We start from the raw sequence: 768 nt of genomic DNA on the forward strand, positions 1-768 counted from the left end.
ATGCATCCTGAATACATGTTTGATCAATTTCAGACTAAAGAAGTTGGTAGAATTCTTCAATGTCATCACTGGCTTTGGTGGTTGGTGTGTAAATTTGAATGATAGTGGTATTAACAGGTCTTCCTTGAAGATGAATAGATATTATCCTATCACAGAACTTCAGTCTTATCACTGGATACTATTATTCTGTCACTGTACTTCAAGATAGATATTGAAATACTCTTTTTGATGATGAGTGTGACACCATTCATCTTGAATTTGTTGTTCTTGGCATAGTAAACCATATAATTGTCCAATTCAAAATGAACATTTCCGGTCTATTTCAGTTCACTAATGCCTATGATGTGGATCTTTATGTGTTCAATTTAGTTTCTGACAATTTCCAATTTTCCTAGATGCCTACTTCATATAGTCTTCTTGTTGTTGTTAAGTACTGTGGAATTGGTTCTGACTCATATTGACCCTGCACAGGGTTTCCAGGGCTGTAAATCTTTATGGGAGCAGAACACTTCATCTTTTTCCCATGGAACCGCTGGTAGTTTTGAACTGCTGGCCTTGAGGTTGGCACCGTGACTCATAACCACTATGCTACCAGAGCTCATTATATAGTGAGATATGTTACTGACATCTTAATTGTAGATTATTCAGAATTTCTAGTTTTTCATGCTACGAAAGAGACCCTGAGAAATGAAATGACTTGTCCAAGTTCATATGAAAAAAAAGCTGACTCAAAGATGAATCATGTTAACTGTCTATTTTTTAAAAATT

This window comes from Chrysochloris asiatica, unplaced genomic scaffold (genome assembly GCF_000296735.1).
Source record: "Chrysochloris asiatica unplaced genomic scaffold, ChrAsi1.0 scaffold00016, whole genome shotgun sequence".
NCBI classification, from domain to species: domain Eukaryota; kingdom Metazoa; phylum Chordata; class Mammalia; order Afrosoricida; family Chrysochloridae; genus Chrysochloris; species Chrysochloris asiatica.